This window comes from Protopterus annectens, chromosome 3.part1, assembly GCF_019279795.1.
Source record: "Protopterus annectens isolate FY-2018-M chromosome 3.part1, PAN1.0, whole genome shotgun sequence".
In the NCBI taxonomy this organism is placed as follows: Eukaryota; Metazoa; Chordata; order Ceratodontiformes; family Protopteridae; genus Protopterus; species Protopterus annectens.
This window is the reverse complement of record NC_056732.1, coordinates 536,706,649-536,728,966: the sequence shown is the minus strand read 5'-3', so window position 1 is coordinate 536,728,966 and position 22,318 is coordinate 536,706,649.

Here is a 22,318-nt window from a genome sequence, read left to right as displayed (position 1 = left end):
GTACCTCTGAGAAATATATACCGAACAAAAGAGGTCCCAGGACTGAGCCTTGTGGGACACCACTTGCAACTGGTTTGGAGTCTGATATGGCTCCAGCAATTCTAACCATGTGGGTTCTGTCCTTGAGCCAGTTTGCAATCCATCTAGTGACATAGGGGTTTATATTTAAGCTGGTGAGCTTATCTATAATGCCCGAGTGGGGTATTGTATCGAAGGCTTTTGCGAGGTCCAGGTAGGCTGTGTGGACCACCTTCCCCTCGTCAATGGCCTTGGTGACTGTTTCAAAGAAATCAACCAGGTTTAGGAGGCAGGATCTGCCCTTAACAAAGCCAAACTGGGTAGGATCCAGTGTTTGTAGGTCCCCAATATCTTTATTTATGAGGTCCATGATGATCCTTTCCATAGCTTTGCAGACCAAGCTAGTCAGGCTTATGGGCGATAGTTTCCAGGATCCGTTGAGGCACCACCTTTATGGAGAGGGACCACTGTTGCTGTACGCCACTCTTTGGGCACATATCCTGTAGTAAGGCTGAGATTGAACAGTAGTTTTATGTTTGGGTTTAGCTCTTCTTTGAGTTCATGTAGGGGCAGCCGGGACACCATCTGGTCCCATTGATGCTGTGTTTTTGCTTTGGAGAGGCGGCTCTTACCTGAGCATCTGAGATGTCAGGGGCAGCACTCTGCTGGGATAGATATTTGCCCTTTGGGTGGGGAGGGGGGGGAGAAGTTTGTGCTGAACCTGTCAGATAGGATGTTGGCAATGTCTGTGGGTTCGGTGTATTTTTTGTCATTTTGGACTAATTCTGAGCATATCTGGAAATTACCACCCAGGTTCCTAACATAACTAAAGAAAGCCTTGTGATTATCCTTAGTGTCCTGTGCAATTTTTCTCTCGAAGCTGGCCTTAGACAATTTTATGTGTGCCCGTAGTTTTTTGCTCATACTGATCAGTGATGCCTTCCCTTTTTGGGATTTTGCTTTATCATTTAGTAGCTTCCTCCTTCTATTGTATAGTTTGTTTATGGCTGGGGTCCACCAGACAGGACGCCTGCCTTTGGAGGATTGGGTCTTGGTTTTATTTGGGATCGCATGATCCATGCATTCCTGAAGGTGTTCATAGAATGCGTTTATAAAGGATTTTGCGGTCTGGGCTGTATTTTCCACAGGCCCGGGGGCTTTGAAGGATTCCACCTCAGTTTTGAGGAGTGTAAAATTTGCTTTAGAGAAGTTTTTCACTGTGGTTTTCTGGGCAGGGGGTGGGGTTGGGATGTGAATATCCAGTGAGATTAGTTTATGGTCTGATCTTACCAGTGAGGGATACACTTCTGGTCTGGAGCATAGAGTCCCCATGTTGGTGATGATCAGGTCCAGTATGTTTTCCCCTCTTGTGGGAGTGGTAACAAGTTGTTCCATAGCATTTGAGTTTATAAATTCTAGGAACCTTTGGTCTAGGGTGTTGGAGCTAGAGTAATGCTCCCAGTCTATGTTTGGGTAGTTGAAGTCGCCCAATATAATGGTGTTTGGAGAGACCTTCATATTTTCCAGTGTTCTCAAGAAGGCCGAGTGGGGTTCCTGGGTTTGGGAGGGTGGTCTGTAGCAGGCTATAAACTGGAAGGCAGTTTTACCCACTGTTAGTTGCACATGGATAGTCTCTGATGCTTCGTGCTTTGCCACCAACCTGGAGGTGTGGGTATCTTTGATGAATATCGATACTCCCTCCTTTTGTGGTTCGGTCCAAGTTTTGGGGCGAAAAGCATGGTATGAGGTATAACCTGGTAGTGCTGGGGTGCTCTCAGGAGCCCTGAACCAGGTTTCTGTTACTGCACAGATATCGATGTTCTCCATGCTAACGAGAGTTTCGAGTGCATCTTGAGGTTTAGACTTCTGGTGTTGAGTAGCATTACTCTTAGTTTCTTATCCCTTGTGATACCTATGGAGGTGGGTTTGTCTTTTGAGCCTTGCCTAAAAAGGCACTATGGGGTAGCAAGAGCCTTTGCCAATATCCGAAAGCCCAGGGTGACAGGTGCAAGCCGTCCCTAGCGAAGCATCGTGGCTTGTCGAGCATATCATCCCAAGCTGACAGGCATTGGATCCCCTTTGAATGACACCAGTACTTATGCCAATTGTTGAAATTGATCATCTTGTCTTCATATTGTGGCATCATTCTTGGTGAGGGTAAGATGCTACTCAAGGTCAGGGTCATACCGGCCTGGGCTACATGCTCAGAGAGCTCCTTTATGTCTCTTTTCATGTAGTCCAGGGAGGTACGTCTCAGGTCATTCACACCAGCATGGACAATGACTGAGTCATATTTGTACTTGCCTTGGAGTGACCTGAGTGCTTGTGTTATGTGGCGGATCCTAGCACCCGACAGGCTGCTCACCATGACCCTCTCCTTGTTCAGCCTGGTGAGCAGGACGTCAGTGTGCCTGATGATAGAGTCACCTATTACAATTGTATCAGGTGTGTTGTTTAGTCTTAAGGGCTGTGACTGTTTGGCACACTGGCTTTGTGAGATATGTGTTGCACGTGTTTTGTTTTGGGGTAGCGGCTGCTTGGGTGTCTGCTTTGGAGGTCTCTGCTGCTTCGGCAGATCTTTATTTAGAGCCTCTGAGTATGTTTTGTGTGATTATGTGTTTGGTTTGCTGTCGTGGTAGGTCTATGTGAGACTGGAATTGTAGTGAGTATGGTTTCCTTCTCCTCCTGACTGGTTATGCCAGTACTGAGTTGAGAGAGCTTAGCCTCCAGTTTGGCTATATGGTTGCATCTCTCACATGTGTTGGAATTTGTTGGGAGGAGGAGAGGGTTGTCTGTGTACATGAGGCAGTTGTAACATTGCCTCAAGATTCCCAGATTCACCAGCTGGACCGGAGAGGAGATTGACAACTGACCTTTGGACATGCTAGAATAATATTGGGAATTCCTTAATAATTGAAAACCAGGGCCAGTGGGGAGTGAGGGTGTAGTGCTTTTAATTTTTAGTGCTGACTTATATAATTGCTTTAGTGAGCAAGTGCCAGGTAACTTAAGTGCAATGTGTTACAGGTAACTTAAATGCAAAAATGACAAATAGTAACTTTCTTTCAAGTGAAACAAGGAAATAAGTACAGTAAGCAATGCAGATATCACTAGTGAGCCACAGAAGTGCTGAGAAGCCGTATTAGGTGGAATTAGCGTTCCAGGGAAATAACAAGCAAACAAACAACAAGCATATAAACAAAGCTATATTCAGCAGGCCTGGATCTAGTCTATGCTACAGCAAACAAGGTGTACCAATTTCAGTAAGATACAGTTCAAATATTCAGGCACTATAAACCTTTAACCAGAAATTCCCAGCTCAGAAGGGCAGAGTCCAGCCTCTTCTCCCACAAGAGTGCAGACCACAAACCTTCTTAATGTAAAATAACTGGCCTGAAGCCCAAGTGCCTAAACCAGAACTAATACACTTTAAGAATAACAGACACTGGGCTCTCAATCAGCAGTTCCCAACTTAGAAGGATGAAAGCTACCTGCCCTGCCACCACAGTGCATGCCACAAACCTTCCTAATGTAAAACAACTGGTCTGAAGCCCAAGTGCTTAATCCAAAAGACTTAGAATGACAGCTAAACTTTAATCAAGTTACTACCAAGCAGTAATAAATACAATTGAATACTTTAGAGAATGCCTGGATTAGTGCTCAAGTTACACAAACAAAGCTAGATCCAGCAGGCCCGAATCCAGTCTATGCCACAGCAAACAAGGCACCAACTTCAGTAAGAAGCAGTTCAGATATGCATGCACTATAAGCCTTCAATCAGAAATTCCCAGCTCAGAAGGGCAGAGTCCAGCCTCTCCTCCCACAAGAGTGCAGACCACGAACCCTCTTAATGTAAAATAACTGGCCTGAAAGCCTAAGTGCTTAAACCAGAATTAATACACTTTTAGAATAACAGACACTGAGCCCTCAATCAGCAGTTCCCAACCTAGAAGGATGTAAGCTACCTGTTCTGCCACTACAGTGCAGACCACAAACCCTCTCAGTGCAAAACAACTGGTCCGAAGCCCAAGTGTTTAAACCAGAAGGCTTAGAATGAGTTACACCAAGCAGTAATAAATACAACTGAGTACTTTTAAGATGATGCAAAAGTAAAAAAAAGTAGGTAGAAACACAAGTACAGTAAAAGCAAATTATTTTTTTTTTTTTTTTTTTCTGAACAAGTGCTGAGATCAAAGAAACAGATTTGAGTGCTGAAACTAGAAAACTGGCTAGTTATAGGGAAAAAAAACTAAGCTAGAAGGCTTTCCTCCAACACAGAAGGGCTTGGGGGCTCAAAAGCCTACAAATAGTCTATACCACTTAACAGGAAAGGCAGGAAACAAGCTTACATTTTTTTTTTTTTTCTGTTTCCCAGATGCTCTCTTTCCCGGGGACTGTGTTTACTGTGACTTATAAAATTCAGTTTAAGACCTAGAACTTAAAGAACACTACCACTATAAAATAGCTTGTGCTGAAGAGTTTGCCATTTATACTTTAGTAATCCTTATGGTTCCAGAGATATAAACATTTGTTTGAAATGTGAGGACATAACTGGATTCTGTGAAAAAGCTTAGGCTCTGCCCATTGGAAGTTAGAGTGCAAATTTCCTGAGCTTCATTGGAGTGAATAAGTTAATGTCATCTATATGAACTGGAACTTGTGAGTACTTCATCACTAGATAATTGTCTTTTTCTTCTTGTTATAGCTGTCCAAATATTTGCACCATGCATGTGTAGGTTCACACTGTATGAGCTGAAGCTGATTTTTTTCTTGATTAATAAGTAATTCTTCTGTATTATTGTGATAACTTTAACTGTAACCATATTATGTCAATGTAGAGCATTTCTCACTGGGCCTCTGCTGAAAATGGGATATTATCCCATTCAGACTTTCCTGGTAAACAAATGTCAAATAAAGTAATATAAAAATAAATGAGTTGGATATTAATAAATAGTGCATAGATAATCTGGAATAGTACATAGTATAAGAATAGTAAGGAAATAGTTGTAGATCAAAAAGTTGGCATTGAAATTTTGTGTTAAAGTATGCTTAAAAGAATATTTATATGGATTTACTTATTGTTTTCCAACACAAATTTATTTTGCTGTATTTTGTGTTATGTAAAGTGAAAACATTTATATAGAAAATTGGATGATGTATATAAATAAAAAGACCATATATTTTTCAGTTAGTGCAGTGGAATCTTTTATATTCACCTGAACAACCACCAAGTCGGGCAGATGAGATCCATTTAACTTCTCATCCAAAGGACAGTGACTCAGGAGTGCCGCTCTCCCCCACTGTGCTGCACTGCAGTGTCTGTACAGCAAAATTAATGAAAGCACTTAGAGGAAAAAGAACCCATAGCCCTCTGATTTTTCAGCAATAAAGGTCAGTGAGTTGTGTTGAGGTTACTGACACTGCTCATCACCAGAAGCCTTGAAACTGGACACTGTTGAATAACGCAACAGTTATGCATTTTTTTCAAACTTTCCAAAAAGTTTTTGCCATTAAGGAAATAATTGAAACATGATACTGAATGCTATTGCAGTCTTAGAGCAAGAAAGGGGCTTTTAGATGTTGAAACAGTTAGTAAATTTAGTATTTCATTTGAATAGTTCGTCACTTTGCAAGTATATACCAGACAGAACAGAATTCATATACTGATTCTTCAGAAAGAGTCTTCACAGAATCTCACTGAAGATAAAAATAGAAAAGGAAATAATTACTTTAGAGTCCATTAAAGATATACTAAAGGCATCCATGGGTGTGAAAGCCTAATTTTGAAAAATTAAAATATCTGAACTTGTACAGTGTCTCAAATAGAGGAGATAGATATTAAAGAGCTGACGTTATTCAGGTATAGAGGTCATTTAGAGACAACGATCTCTGGGAATGTTTAAGATGATCAAACAGTAGTTAAAATCATGAACAACCTATGTAAGACACTATATAAGAATGAGAACTGTAAAATGATTCTTTAAAAGAGCAGCTGATGCCTGGAATAGATTACCAAATTACATTAAAGTAAGCACTAGTTTAGATATTTGTAACAACTTGGACATTTATTGTGCGGAAGAATGTTTCGGTGTATTGACAGGCTAGAAGGGCATTATTGCTCATGCTTGATGAATTGGTATGTATGTAAAATGAAAGTAACAGCTTCCATGATTATGATTGTAGGAAATCTGTTTTAGGGGAAGAACTTTTAGGGATTGCCAGAGGAGATGTGTACAGAAAGGAAAAGTGCTATGTGCCATAGTGTACGGAAGAAGTAACAACTTAAGAGTCCCCTGTTTATGGAACCAGACTTTAAGCCACCAGTTAGTATATTTAAAACGGCATTGTACCCAACAGCAATGATATTACAAAGAAGTTTTTCAGACTGGAGAAATATGACTTACTGTAAGTGCAAAGTAAAACTAGGCAAGGGAATGCTTCTTCATTTCTACAGAAAGAAGACTGGACATTAATTGGACATTTTTGGAGTTCCTGTAGTCAAAGTAAACCAGATAAGTTGTGATTGCTATTAAACAGAAATTGACCCACATACAGGAAGGATTTGAAGTATAACACTGACAAGCTGTCATAAGGAAAACAAGAGCTGTCATAAGGAATACCCTACTTTTCATTTAAAGAAGATAAGCTGTATAAAAGGTCAGAAAGTTAAAGCATGTAAACTATAGTGCATAATCCACTAAGGAAAAATGATAGCAAACATTTTGGAGTCACATTTCGGAAGAGTGAAGAGGAAGGAAAAGCATGTGATGTGTTATACTGGCCAGGCATGACACTGCAAATTACACAAGAAGTAAGAAACTTAACTCTGTTTATTATATATTATAGCAATAATCTAAGAGAAGAGAATAGATGGTTTCTTATGCAAAACCAGAAACCATGCATGAAAGTTGAATTAGCTTTGTTTCATTTCAGTGAGTGCAGCAACTGTGATAACTACTATTCAAAGTTTCCAGAGACCATGAAGTTAGAGAACACAAAAGGTGTTGGTGTTATCTATGTGCTAAGAGCTGTGTTGGAGACACAGAATACCTGATGTTGTTGTCTGTGACAATGTTCATAATCTGAAAATACGTAATTCAAAAGATTTTCAGAACAATGGAAATTTCAATTATATTTATCATCTGAATCTCCAGTAGTACAACAACCATGTCTAGAATAAAGTTCAAAGTTTGAAAAACTTATGAAAATGCTGACAGCATTAACAATGACTTTTTAATAAAAAATGCATATCTAGCTTTGTTGGAACATGAAAGCATTGCCTTTTATGGTGTCTGTTGCCTGACTGACAATTGATGGGTCATCAGTTAAAATAAGCCACCTGCTCGAAAGTAAGATTTCAATAAAAGGCAGACCAAAATCTCAAGAGTTGCATTATAAAACAAGATACATGCTCTTTGAAAGAGGCTGAGAGTTAAAATGCAATAATGTTCCAAAGAAAAGCAGCCAAAATGTGGGCTTGCAAAGAAAGGGGAGAAACTAAGTTTTTGCCACATTGAGGATGGAAAGCTGCTGAGAAAAAACAGATATTTCTTCAAAATAAAAATGTTCTGAAAAGGCTGTAACAAGTACACAAGATGTTGTCAAATAGCCTGTAGCCAAAAGATGTGTTGACAAGTGTCCAGGGAAATACTGAAGAATGTGGCTATGGCTGATATTCCAAAAGCAGCAATGGGTGATCCATGAGGTGATCTCCTGAACGCAGAGCTCATTGACAAATGTTTTGAGGAGGATACTCCTGATACTTCTCCTAACGTCTATAGAAGTACAGACCGCAGACCCAATTTATATAATATGACAGCATTCTAAAAAAAATATATGCCCATACATGCAGGGACTGAACAGTATGACAAAACTAGACAATATTACTTGGAAATCTGCTGCTAAATACTGCATTAATAGATGCACAGTGAATGTACAAGAAAATAATACTGAAGAACCATTGTATTTATAAAGAATTATTATGTTGGAAACGGACAGGAAATGGTAAAATATGTATGTATCTACCTGTGTGTGTGTGTGTGTGTGTGTGTGTGTGTGTGTGTGTGTGTGTACACACACACACACACACACACACACACACACACACACACACACACACACACACACACACACATATATAATATATATATATATATATATATATATATATATATACACACACACACACACACACACACACACACACACACACACATATATATATATATATATATATATATATATACACACACACACACACACACATATATATATATATATACACACACACACACACACACACACACACACACACACATATATATATATATATATATATATATATATATATATAAAGCAGCCAATGGTTATATGTATTTAAACTATACTTCCTCATAGATTCAGCAAAGATCTTTATCTTAAATGAGAGTGATGTAATATATAGAAGCATACCTGAAAGAAATTAGTGCCTTTGGTGTACATCTCTCATAAAAGAATTGTGTATCATGTAGTCTCTCATCCTGTGCAGTTGCACAGTCTCAAATGGATGCTGATGAAACTGGTTGCATGCAAGTATCCTTTAACTTCTTCTTTTGGTAATCCTAATATACCAAATACTTCATCCTGTTGCAACTTTCCAATACAAAAAATTCAATGTTAAAAAGCAAAGTGTTTTAATGTCAAAAAGATATCAACGCCCTGACATAAATCTGGATCATGCTACAAACACAGCAAAATCTTTAGAACAGTTAAAATGTTTAGTGTGAACATTTTGTAAGTGACATTAAGTAGTTACAGCAATATTAATCTTGGCTCTTCATATCCACCTGTCCTCATTCCCATTATTGGTACATTGTTATGCTTTTCCGTTTGTCTTCTTTGGTGTCTTTTTTCTTTCACTGTATATGTACAATCCTATCTTTTTAACACTGTGTTTGTTGCTTGCTTGCTAGAATTCTCTATGCAATTATAATACCTTTTAAACTTGTAGCCAGGTAGTGGGTGGAAAAGAGCATTCTGATTCATGAGGTCAAAACTGCCAACATGAAAATTTCATTAAAATGCAAATTAAAGGTCATGCTGTTAAGTGCTAGGAGTCTAAACATGTAACTGCACTCATTGCAAGCATTCGTAACCTTGGAAGATGCTGACATTTTTGCAGTGACAGAAACCTGGTTCAAAGCTGCGGAGAGCACCCCAGCCATACTAGGTTACTCATCCTATCATACATTCAGACCCCAAACCATGGGCAGCAAAGCAAAAGGAGGTGGAACTGCAGTATATAAAAAAGACATACACACCTCCAGGCTGGTCAAACAGTAGGATGCATAGGAGACACTCCATGTGCAGTTAACCATTGACAAGACCTCTATTCAAATTATAGGTACAGTCCCCCAACTTTGACTCAAGATGCCCACTCCACCTATCTGGAACTCTTTGAATCTATCTTAATTCAACTCTTTACCCTGATCCTGGGTGACTTTAACTATCCAACCTTAGATTGGAAGAAGTACTCATGCCAAAACACAAATGCCCAGAGATTCCTTAATTTCGTTAATGCAAATGCCTTAGACCAACTGGTGGACACCACCATGAGATGAAAATATCTTGGATCGGTATTAACCAACATGAGTGACCACTGCAGCATCCCTACAGTGTCATGTAAGATCTGACCCCAAAGTGGTCACTTTCGAAGTCTCCATCTCCCCTGACCCCCCCCCCCCCAGCTAGAGGCAAACAACAAAACTTCTCCAAAGCTGATTATAGCCTCCTGATGGATGGTATAAACAGCTTCACAGCCCCCTCCTCTCCATAGGAACTGGCGCATATGTCCAAATCTACACAAAGTACTACACAAACATTTATATAGCTGCATGGAATCAGGAATACCCAACAGGACAAAATCATCCTCTTCAAGGAAGAGTAAAACCTGTCTGGTGGACATCTGCAATAAACAAACTCTATAATAAAAGGAAAAAAAAATTGCTGTCCAGGACCAAGAAGGGGCAGGTGCCTAACTGGAAGCAATCTCTCCTTAGCCTGAACAAGCAAATAAGAGCACTTGTGAAATCCTCCAAAGCAAACTTCAAGTCCAAACTGGCCACATCTACTAAAGACAATCATAAGGCTTTCTTCACATATGTTCACAACCTCAAAGGAAGTACCCAGATCTACTCATAACTGGTGGACAAGGACTTCACATACACAAACGCCATAGATATAACCAACCTAATGTCCTCATCAGTAAATCAGGACATCCTCACTACCTGCCTCCCTCCCCTTATCTCTAGGGAGCAAGTCATCACTGCCCTCTGAAAGGCAAAAAATACAGCCTCCATGGGACCCAATAACATCCCAGGCTGCATCCTACATGAACTCAGGCAGGAACTTGAAGCACCATTAGACACACTATTCAACCAAAGCCCGAGTACCAGCTTTGTCCCAGCTGAGTGGAAGACAGCCACTGTCATCCCTTTGCACAAAGGTGGAACATCCACTGATCCGGGAAATTATAGACCCATCAGCCTAACTAGCCTGATCTGCAAGGCCATGGAATGGATTATCATGGACCTTATTAACAAGGACACTGGCAGCCTCCAAACACTCAATCCCACACAGTTTGGTTTTGTCAAAGGAAGGTCATGCCTGTTAAATTTGGTCAACTTCTTTGAGACAATCACCAAAGCCATGGACGAGGGGAAGACGGTGCACACCACCTACCTTGACCTGGCCAAAGCCTTTGAGACTATTGCCTACTCTGGTATAATAGATAAACTCTCTCAGCTTGGCATCAATCGATATGTTACCAGATGGGTTGCAAACTGGCTCATTGATAGAACCCACCTAGTCAAAATAGAGGAAGCCACCTCAAGTAGTAGACCTGTAATGAGCGTTGTACCCCAGGGATCAGTCTTGGGTCCTCTGTTGTTTGGAATGTACTTTTCTGAGGTGCAGGCCAAATCCAGTGGGCTATGGCTGACCAAGTTTGCAGATGACTGCAAGCTGGGCACTGTCATAAATTCCCTAAGTGATGTGTACATCCTCCAAGAGGGTCTCACCCAGACAAATGACTGGTGCTTGCCTCAAACTGAATGTCATAAAATGCATCATCATTCCCTTTGAGTAGAGTGATGTCCAAACAACTTATCACATTAATAATGAGGTCCTAAGCATGCAATCAGTCATGAGGGACTTGGGTAGACAGGTTGATAGCAAACTGATATTTGATCAAGATATTGCCTCCATTGTATGAAAACCTTTCTACATGGCCTACCTCATTAGTAAGGGTATCTCATCCAAGGACAAGGTGGTCATAACATCCCTGCATTCATCCCTTATAAGACCAATTATTGAATACAATGCCCCTTTTGGCATGTACCTCACAAAACACATGCAGCAGCTGGAGAGACCACAGAGATTCCTCACCTGGAGAATCCAGGGTCTCAAACATCTACCCTACACAGATAGGCTAAAAGCCCTGTCCCTCTACTTTGTCTCCTACAGACTCCTGAGAGGTGACCTCTGGCATTGAAAGCAATCTCAGACCCTGCAATGATGGTACTGCTACATATCTACAAGTCAGGCTCCACTCGAGTAATCCCCATGTGCGACCTCTACCTGGTCTGTGACATCAATAGGACTTGTTGGTGGGACAGATTTGTGTCCCAGTGACTCCCCCTTCTGTGGAATAGACTCCCTCTCCACATCAAGTAGAGTACCTCATTAACCCTTTTTAAGCACAACTTGGATAACTGGATGGGGAACAGAAAATACACCCCTGAGATTCCACCTGTATCCCTGTTGGACAGGAGCATCCGGTGCTGACTTGTCAGAACATGGGCTAAATTCTTGGCTAGGCTTGTAAGGGCATCAGGGCCAATAGTCTAGTAGCTTCCTATGATCATATGACGCTTAGCAGCTTTTACATGATACCTCTCAACTGTACAGATTTTCACAGAATGCCCAGATTTGTGCCTCATATTTTTGGTCTGTTACTCATAAAATTAGGTTTTCCTGCAAATCGCCTAGGATTGAAGTCACTAAATGCTAACATACATTTAAGTTTCAGACTTGATATCCTTCAGAAAAATGCGTGCTAACTTTGCGAACTCTAAACCTGTTGTTCTAGCTACTTTCTAAGTTTGTAAGAGCAACAATTTAAATCTGTCCCCATTTTTGAACTTTTATCCCTTCATTATTTTAGACTTTGTCCAGATTTCTTGTGCCAAGAGGTCAAGAAGTATGATGACAATTATTTATAATAGTAAAAACGATGATTTATTCAGATATCCCAATTTATTATTTTTGGTATTGTAGTCAGAGTTGGGTACTGCATTGCATTTTGAAATCTATTAATTTGACAAGTTTGCAGTATTTGGTAGTTTGTTAGCTTCAGAATAAGTTAAAAATGCATTATGTGGCTGATGATGCATGTTATTATGTATTGTAAACGAGCAATATGATTTAGCTTACATTATTGATGGACTAATTGTTGTGATTAGTGTTTGATGTTTTGCAGTAGTCTTGCTTAAATATGGAGGACACAATCTACATTTGTATGTGTTTCTTTTCTAGAAATCTTTTTCTGCACCATTTTTTCAGTGTATTTTATATAACAATCTAAGGAATAAATAACAGTATAAACAATGTGAAACAATGATCTAAGTTTTTTCTGATTTGTGTCTTTATGCACAGCGATTGTGTATGCATAGTTCTGGGACATTTTGGGCTAATTTCGGGTCTTTTTCTGCTACATCGGTCTGTGAAATTTTAAATTACTTTTGGACTGAATTTCTCTTAGGGATGTTTTCAGATTCATCATCTTGCATCCATTATATGGCTTAGTCTTCTATATACCATCAGAAGACATTTGCCTTATGGCTCTGCAATTTAATCATAGTAAATGTAATGAACGGGTTTACAGGTCTTATTACAGTCTTTCAACACGAGTGACTGTTATTGCTGGCAACAGTGAGGATTACAGGTGATTCAGTTTCATGTACATTTAGTTGTAGTCTTAAATTTTGGCATCTTGTCTTAAATGAGTTTTCAGACTCTCATTTATTTGCAACATTCATACATGAGTATTTCTTATTCTGGAACATTCTGAGTGCACTTCACTGCATATGAGACTTAGCACATCTGCACACCAATCCAATACTTTGTAGAGAATGTAAGAAATACTTAATACATAAGTCTTGGAGTATGATGAACCAAAGGCATTGAATAGCTTGTCACTGAACTCAGTGCTCAACAGAAGGATTGCTTGCTGTGATGGTACTATGGCACAGCCTACAAGTCTGTACCTCATATTTAACAACTGCCACATGTGTTGCCAAAAAAGAGAGTGCACATAAGAACAACTAATGCTTGACAATATGCATCACAGATTGAAGGAGTCACGCACGATACTATATACATCAGGTCTATATTATAAAGATGAACATTAAGGTTGTCGAACACCTAAACATCAACACCTAAACAGCAAAAGCTGAAATCTGCGAATGGCCATTTGCTAGGCCGGCGGACAGTAAAACAAACTTTCAAACCTAGTCAAGTGGGGGTCTTCACCCCCACACCTCCTGATGTGGGGGGCTGTTCTCCACATACTCCCCTAACTAAAAATACCAACTCCGGATTGTTCTACATTGGGGAAAAGGGCAAATTCCTGTTAATGGCCAAACTGATTTTTTCCCTGTGAAAATATTCGTGGAAGTGGGGGCTCGCGGTTTTCAGCTTTCACTATTTAGCTGTTGACATTTAGGTGTTTGACAACCTGAACATTCGTCTTTATAATATAGACCCTATACATCATATACCTAACATTGCAGATTATAGTGTAAAAAAGTTGATACAGCAATCTGCTCACACAGATTGTGGCTACTTTGATATGCAGATACTTCTGTGTAACAAAATGATTTCATCTTATGAAAAAATGTTCTTTATTTAATATTTATACTGTTATAATCTTCATATTCTCAAAATATCTCAACAGTCAAGCAACACAGACAGAACTCCTAAACCTGGTATGACCACAAACAGATAGATAAACCAAATGCTGAATAGCTTGTGTAATTACTGAGGATTACAAAATATAATATTTTCTTTATTTTTGTCTTCTGAAATACAGCTTAAGACTTAGAAACTAATAGGTTCATAGATTTATAATACGTTACTAGGTTAGTGGCCCTAGGGCCTTTATAAGCTTAGCTATGTTATACCCTTGTTATCTTACTGACCAGCTTGTATAGTCTATATTTGCAGCACGAGTCTATGATCAGCACCAACTGCCTTTATCCAAGAGGGACATAGGTGACACCCCCTGGGGTAAATGTATGGTCTTACATCCAGTTGTCTAAGTTAAACATAAATAGGGTCATTGAGGAGCTCTGTTTTATCTGAATTGGGAGTTTGTTCCAGAGGAGGAGCAGTCTCTGGTAGACATATCTGTCTCTCCAGCATGTCCTGTTAATGGTGCAAGCTAGGTTAAGATCCCTAGAGTGAGTAAATCTTGTCTCATTTCACTTGCAGATGTGCAGCATTTCCATTAGGGCAGGGTCCGAGACTGCTCAGTAGGCCAGGCACAAGTCGCCTCTCAGCAGCCTAGAAGATACAGAGTACAGCGACAGGGCCTTCAGTCTGTCCATGTAAGTTATGTGTTGAAGTCCCTGCATTTTCTTGGTGAGAAACCTCTGAGGTCTCTCCAGCTGGATCAGGTGTCTGGTAAGGTACAAACAGAAGGGAACTTTGTGCTCTCTTATTGGTGCGATGAGGGATGAGTACAGGGGGGTTATAACATTCTTAGCTCTAGAAGTGATGCCCTTACTTATGAGATGTGAAACATTGAAGGCCTTCCTTACCACTGTGAACAAATGGTGATCGAAGTTAGGGTTTGCTATCAACCTGCTTTCCCAAATCTCTCACCACAAGGTTTGAGCTAAAGGGGTACTGTTAATATTGTAGTTTGCAGGGACTTCCACTTTACCAAAAGGGATAATGATGCATTTTTTGTCTTTAGTTTAAGTCCATGGCTTTGGCACCAATCATTTGTCTGTGTAAGCCCTTTTTCTAGTAAGGCAACATTGTTGGGGGTGGCTCAATGATTGCACCCAGTTTGCAGTCATCACTGAACTTGGTAAGCCACAGGCCATCTATTTTTCACCTGTACTTCTGAGAATTAGACTTTAAATAGTAGGGGGCCCAGCACAGATCCTTGTAGTATACCACTTGTGACTCATCTGCTGGTAGTGATGGAATCCCCAACTTTGATTGTATGTGCTCTGTTGGTGAGCCAGTTGGCTACCCATCTAGTGACATATGGGTTATTTCCCAGCTAAATGAGTTTCTCAATGATGCCTGAGTGGGGATTGTGTCAAAAGCCTTGGCTAAGTCAAGATAAGCTGCATGTACTGTTTTGCCTTCATCCAGGGCTTTGGTGATATTCGGGAAGAAATCCACCAGGTTTAATAAGTATGATCTATCCTTAATAAAGCCAAATTGTGTCAGAACAAGAGTTTGAAAGATCACCTATGTTTTTGTTAAGAAGGTCCATTATGATTCTCTCTATGGATTTGGAGATAAAGCTGGTTAGGCTTATGTGTCTCTAGTTCCCAGGGTTGGTTGATGGACCCCCTTTGTGCAAGGGAATTACTGTTGCTGTTTTCCACACTTCTGGGACAAAGCCAGTACTTATATTATGGCTGAAGAGAGTGCCAAGTGATTCCACTAGATCCTGTTTTAGACTATTTAGTAGGCAGCCTGGAATGTTATCCAGCCCCATAAAGGCTGTGTTTTTGGCCATGGAGAGTGCAGTTATGACCTGCTCTTTGGAGATACTAGGTAGAGGACTGGTGACAGGTATGCTTGCTTTGAGGTATGTCTGGTGGGGACAGTGGGTGACGTTTGTGCCATATCTGTTTGCTAGCAGGTTGACGATGTCCTCAAGGTCAGTATGAGTGGTACTGTCGACTACTAGTTCTGCCAAAACTGGACCTTCCCTTTTAGATTTCTGACATAGCTAAATAATGCCTTGCGATTATCCTTAGATAGGGATGCTAGTCTAGCTTCATAATTGGCTTTAAAGTACTTTACAAGATATCTAATTTTCTTGTTCAAGCTGTAGAGGGTGTCCTTCCTCTGCTGAGTCAGTTCCCTCTTGTTCTTGGACATTAGTTTCTTCCTCTTGTTGTATAACCTATTCATGCTTGATGTCCACAAGGGTGGCTTCTTTTTTTGTGAGAACCTTATTTTGATCCGTTCAGGTACAACTGAGTCTATACATTTGTAAGGGTGTTTATACAGGGCATTTGTGTACACCTCTGTATAAGAGTCATTGCTGACAAAGTAACCAAAGGGAAAGCCCAAGGCTGAGCCTTATTCCAGCAATCCCTAACTCAGATGGGTGCTTGGTTGCATACTTCCACCACAAGGGTGCAGGGGGCCTTCTTAATGTAAAATGTCCAGTTTTAGTGCTCAAATGATACTAAACAGTATAGAGTCAGCAAGCCTGAATCTAGTCTATGCTATAAAATGCAGAAGTACTAGAAATTCAAATTGCAGAAAATCTCAGTCACAACAGCAAAAGAAAAGTTTAAATAATGCAGCAATTCAGTAGAATACTCCCACAAGAGTGTAGACCATAAACCTTCCTCGTGTGAAGTAACTGGTCTGGAACCCAAGAACTTAATCCAGAACAAGGACACTTAGAATGACAAGCACAATGAGCCTTCACCAGCAATTCCCAGCTCAGAAGGCAGAGACTACCCTCTCCTCCCACAAGTGTGTAGACCACAAACCTTCTTAATGTAAAATAACTGGCCTGAAGCCCGAGTGCAGTGCTTAAACCAGAACTAATACACTTTAGAATAACAGACACAAGTCTTCAGCCAGTAATTCCCAACTTAGGCTATATAAGCTACCTCTTCTGCCAGAAGAGTGTCAGCTATAAACCTTAATGTAAAACAACTGGCCTGAAGGCCAGGCGCTTAAACCAAAATTAAATGATACCACTAAAAAGATTAATTTGCAGAGGTGTGGCTAGCCCTTGCAGGGGTCAGGGCCATTTCCCATATGTGGCTTCTCTCACATTTAAGTTGAGATAAAAAAGAAAAAAAGGTCCTTGCATACTTAATATCCAAACAAAATGAAAAAAGGGGTCCTTTTAAACTATATATTTAGTTTAAATATATAAATTTAGGAGCTTTTCTCCTCGGGTCTCCACTGAAAATGGGCCACAAGCCCAGCTGGACTAACCCGGTTAACAAACAATAATAAATAAATAAAATAAATAAATATAGAAATTGATGCAAGTATAACAAATCTTGCTATAGTATATTTAACAGAGAGTGCTGAATGCTTCAGCCCTGACTAAAAATGCATTATTGTCATTCATTTCTATTCATTTCTGAATGCCGATAATGAACTAAACCACATATGCATTCCATAATTGCATTGCCTGACAGTTTCCCCATGGCAACAGCACCCTTATCCCAACCCTAGTCATGACTATGCTAGTTTGTGCTGAATAATTTGCTATTTATACTTATTTAGTAATACTTACGGTTCTAGAGAGTTGACCATTTGTCTGAACTGTGATTTTTGTCAGAAAGCTCATGAATACCACATAGGCAGCAATCTACTTAACACTGAATGCGTGATAAGAGACCTTGGGACACAGTTGGACAGTAGTCTCTCCTTTGATAGTCACATCGCCACAGTAGTCAGGAAGTCCTTCTACATGGCACACCTCATCATAAAAGGGTTCTCATCCAGGAAAAAAGAGGTCACTGTTCCCCCCTACTCATCACTCATTAGACCTATTATAGAGTACAATGCCCCTTTTGGAATGTACCTCACAAGACATCTGCAGCAGCTGGAAAGGCCACAGAAGTACCTCACAAAAAGGATTACTGGCCTCAAACAAATGCCCTACACTGACCGCCTCAAAAAACTCCAGCTTTACTCCATAGCATATCGCCTACTTCGAGGTGATCTTTGCCTAACATATAAAGCTATGTCAAACTCAGAGTTGTTGGACATGCTGCACCTAAGGAAATTCCAGTCCCTCCGAGCTACATGCTCTAGGGATCTAAACCTTGTCACCATAATAAACAGGACATGCTAGAGGGATAGACTCCTGTCTCAGAGACTTCCTATACTCTGGAACAAGCTACCCATCTATGACAAGCAAAGCTCTTCATTAGCACTCTTCAAGAAAAATCTTGATGAGTGGATGGGAATTAGGAAATACACCCCAGGGATAACTTCTGTGTCTCTGCTGCACAGCGGCACAGGAAAATAACTTTTTTGGGTGGCGTAAGCTATGGAACCTTGCTGGCTAGGCTTACGTAGGCCCTTGGGCTGATAGCCTAGTACCTACCTATGAACCTATGCAGTCATTTCAAGTTAAATTATAAACTTCCAGACTTCTGTTTGCAGGAATTAGAAGTAAGTTACTTAGTCATCCACGGCACACTTGCAGTATTTCCATATCATTAGTAAATACTAAACGCCATCATAAGGCCATCAATATTTCAAAAATAAGTATCAGAACTAATGTGTGTCATATGCATTTATTCATATATGATTTTATTTACATTTATATAGAGATATAATAAACCTCCAGACACTGGACTCAACCCAGTTTGGTTTTGTCAAGGGCGGATCATACCTACTCAACCTGGTGGACTTCTTTAAGAAGGTCACCAAAGCAATGGATGAGAGCAAAATTGTTCACACTACTTACCTTGACCTGGCCAAGGCATTTGACATAATACCTTACTTGGACATTACTGACAAACTCAAGAGGTTAGGTAGAAACCCATATGTCACCCAGTGGATAGCCAACTGGCTCACAGACAGGACTCAGGAATTTAGAATTGGGGAGTCCACCTCTACAAAGAGGCCAGTCACAAGTGAACTCTCTCAAGGATCAGTCCTTGGACTGCTCCTTTTTGGCATTTACTTCTCAGTAGTCAAGGCCAATGTCAGTGGTCTCTGGCTGACTAAATGTGAAGATGATTGCAAATTAGGAGTTGTCATTGAATCTCACACTGACACAAATGTTCTCCAGGAGCGACTGATACAGAAGTGGTGTCAGAGCCATAGACTAAAACTAAATGTCAAGAAATGCATAACAGTATCCTTGGGAAGTCGTCCATCTGTGGTAACTATCATATTGACAACACACCCCTTAGAGTTGACCCAGTAGTCAGGGACTTAAGCACACACTCTACGCTTTGACCATCATGTGTCTACAGTGGTGAGGAAATCATTCTATGTTGTGCATCTTATAAACAAAGGTATGGCATGTAGGTCCAAGGAAGTCATTGTTCCACTGTATTCGGCATTCATCAGACCTATCATTGCATACAATTCCCCCTTGGATATGTACCTAACCAGGCATATCCATCAACTGGAATGTCCACAGAGGTTCCTCACTAAAAGAATACAGGGCGTAAGTAAAATGTCCTATGCAGATTGCCTCAAGGCCTTATCGCTTTATGTTGCTTCCTACAAATTTTTGAGGGAAGATCTATGCCTGGCATACAGGGCATTGTCAGACCCCACTCTGATGGAACTCCTGCATGTCCACAAAACAAACAGCACCAGAATTACCTGTTCTAAAGACTTGAACCTTGCCTGTGATATAAATAGGACCTGATGGAGAGATAGGTATGTACCCTAGAGACTACGCCATATATGGAACAGGCTCCCCATCCATGTGAAGCAGAGTTCCTCCCTAACTCATGTCAAGTGTAACTTGGACAATTGGATGGGAAACTGGAAATTCATCCCTGGTTTGGCACCTATGTCTCTAATGGACACAGATAACCTGTAAATAGTTCATATCCCAGGCCCATGCTTACACTTATCAAGGGCATCAAAACTTGTTAGAGATTTGGGATGCATGGTTAGGCTTAAAAAGGCCCTTGTGGTCATTAGGTTCATAGGTATTTGCTAGGCTATGTGTATATGCAGTACAGGTGATTTTTTTTTTTTTGTAACTGGTAACCATGTTCTTTTGGTCATTTTATGGACTTATTTAAACCTAACACAGTATACTGGTGTGACTAGTGTGACACAATATATAATCTTGGCTGAAGCAACAAAAACATTAATGAAAATAAAGTTAGCACTTTCGCGTTCTCCCACGGAATGCTTCTTCAGCCAATGAAAAGCAAGTCAAATCATTTCACTTAAATACAATAAAAAACAGTAAAAACAGTGATATGCTTGTATTAATTAACTAGTCAAAACATTTAAAGTAACATCTACAGTGTTAAACACTCACATAAAAATGTGTCTCATACAAATAGATGTATAATAAATCCTATTTTGGTACTTCTTGGATTGTTTTTCCAGAGGCACTTTATCTTCCAGCTGCTACTACTTTTTTATGTGCAATACATAATCTGCTGTTACCTGATTCCTGCACTGACAAATGTTCATATTTTTGATATTGTTTGCTTGTCTAATAAATGGCAAAACCGGGTATTATAATGCTGTGACATATTGGGTGGAGCATGTTTGTTTGAATTTTTGAAACTTGGCTTTGAATCATGTTGTAACTCTTCAGAAAATTGCTCCTACATTCTGTCCAATGCAATGATCAACATGTCCCTGAATCTCACCTTATGTCTTTATATGAGCATCTGTTTTTCTTTTTTTTTCAGTACAATGTTGTGCCATTTTATTACTTTTTCTGGCCTTTGGGTTGCCTGTTGGTATTACTAAAGGTGTCTTAATTTGCTGCTTAGACCAGCTTTAAAACAGTATATAGTTGCATCTAAGTATCTCTAGCTGAATTCAGTAAAAGTACTATTTATACAATTATACATTCTGTATGCAATACTATGTTTATTTTCCAGCATCCTGTATAACATCCATACCATTGTCTGCAGAGTGACCTTGGCCAAAATTAAGATAAATGTGATTCTGCTATACTTCATTGGGATACACTTTGGCAAAATCACAAGTTAACCGACTGGATTTGCCTGCAAAGTCAAGTGGCCAATCATGCATCAGGTTATGGAAGTACCCAATGAATGCTTAGTTACGCTGCATATGTCCTCTCTTCTTCCCTGCCCTCCTCTCGGAGCTATTCTTTGGAAAAATAGGCTGCATGTCCACTGCATTTGCTATGTTTAAAACTGTGGCTGTGTCAGGTTACCCTGTTTCACAATGACAAGTACTGATAGTATTCAGCTGGGAACTGTCAGGCAGGTGGGAAAACTGTGGTCTCCTAGAGAGACAGGAAATGCCCACCAATGATGGCTTTCAATTTCATTAGGGATGGACCATGAAAGTAAAATACTTCTGGGGCTGTGTAGAGAAACACATAGCATGCTGCAGGTGAAGGGCCATTGCACTGGACAGTGCTGCTAGAGATAAATTAAGAGCCACAATACATCACCAGCTTCCCAACCTGAGGATGTAGAATCTGCCAAACTGATCACCACAAGTAAGATGGAAGCATCTATCTCAAATTTTATCCTAGCTACACAGTACTAAAATCTGCCCAGGAAGGTGTCAGTGAGACGGTGTAGTATGTGCCTCCTGCCTTGGACATGCACATTAGAGCACCTTATAATATAGAGGAGATAGAAGGGTTAGGGAGCCAAGAAGAAGGGAGTTATAGCAGTCATGCACATTATTCCTGTTTTAGGCCCTAGTCAAGATCTTTATTTTTGTGGCACTGTGGGGTGGTGGACAGTAGGAACTACACATGTATTGTCAGCTGCCTGACATGTAGGCCTGTGTGTTGATGAAAGGCACTTTCCCCACAAGAATGACTGTGTACCAGCAACTCTGTAACATTGATGGATGCCATAACAAAGGGACTAATAACTATGGAACCTTCCTCTATCGTTCATTGTCATGCAAGTACCTGCTTAAATGTAAAGTGGGCATTCGGCAAGAATTAAGCATGTCTGGCCCCACAGTTTATGCTGATTATGAAAAGGCTGCATGCACTTCCCAGGATGTGTTTGCCACTGATCATAGGAATAGGAGTTTATATCTTCTGGGCCAGATACTCTGGCACTGTGTAGAGAAGATGGAACTCAGCCTAAAGTAAGCAGCCTACTCTGATTTTTAGATACAGATTAAAGAGTACTTGGTACTAGTGCATTTGCCACTGGGGAAATACCTGAAGCATTCTGTATTCTACAGCATAATGTTTCAGGAAATGCAGAATATTTCTTTAAAAGATTTCTGGACAACTATATCTGGATCCCTGATACTACAATTCAAACCTCCTGTACACCCACAGACTGGCAACAGCCTCTTCCACATTGTTGTG